Below are 901 nucleotides of genomic sequence, written 5' to 3' on the forward strand. Positions count from 1 at the left end.
GAGGGGGGAGTGGGAGAGGGGGGCGGGAGCTGGGGACACGACGACACGATCGGGGTGGGGGAGTGGAGTGCAATGATGGGTGTCTACAGGAGGGGGAGAAGGGCGATGATGAGGTTGGGGAGGTGAGGCAGCGGCACGGCCATGGCAGCCCTGCCCGCTTTGCTGGGTCGTGTGTCCTCTGCTCTGCTCCCGCGCGCGATGGCTCGGCTTGTATGCCCTGTCCCGTTGTCCGTGCGGGGGCGGGCAGGCCTTGTGTGCGCGGGCGGGCGTGCTGGTGGCCTCCTCCGCTTTGCTGGGTTTCCGGAAGGGGCTGAGCATGGTGTGGTGTGGCTGGGAAATGGCTTTTTACACCACTGTTTCCCTGTCCGCCTAGATTAAGCAGCGAGGGTACGTCTATCTTTTTGGGGCTTCTCTTTGGGGAGAAACTGAAGAAATGTCGCGCCAATGCTAGATTGTGGCCAGCGGCCAAATGTGGGAAGTTGAGTATATTAGTCGATTTACTTTTTCTCACAATTAAATCTTGATGTGATCTCCATAAACAAATCTAATAGTTAGGCAAATGTAAAGGGCCGAATACAAACTTGTATATTGATTTTTGCTAGATAAGCACGAAGATATGCCTTTTTATGTGCAGTTTTGGGCTTCGAAATGTACCGCTGAGAAATCACACAGTTTTTTCAACCTAAAATTGCACAAAATATTTGCAATTTTAGGCCTCATTTCTCGAAACCAAAATCATATAAAATAATTACGCGTGATTTCTGGCGCAAAATATGTAAAGTGTTATAACTAAGTCACGAACAAACAAAAATGTGTATTTTGGAACGAAATATGCAAACAAACGGCTGGCCATTCCTAACCCTTAGATTACGCAACGCAGGAATGTGCAATTTCGAGCTTT

The sequence above is a fragment of the Triticum dicoccoides genome, chromosome 3A (assembly GCF_002162155.2).
Source record: "Triticum dicoccoides isolate Atlit2015 ecotype Zavitan chromosome 3A, WEW_v2.0, whole genome shotgun sequence".
Lineage (NCBI taxonomy): Eukaryota > Viridiplantae > Streptophyta > Magnoliopsida > Poales > Poaceae > Triticum > Triticum dicoccoides.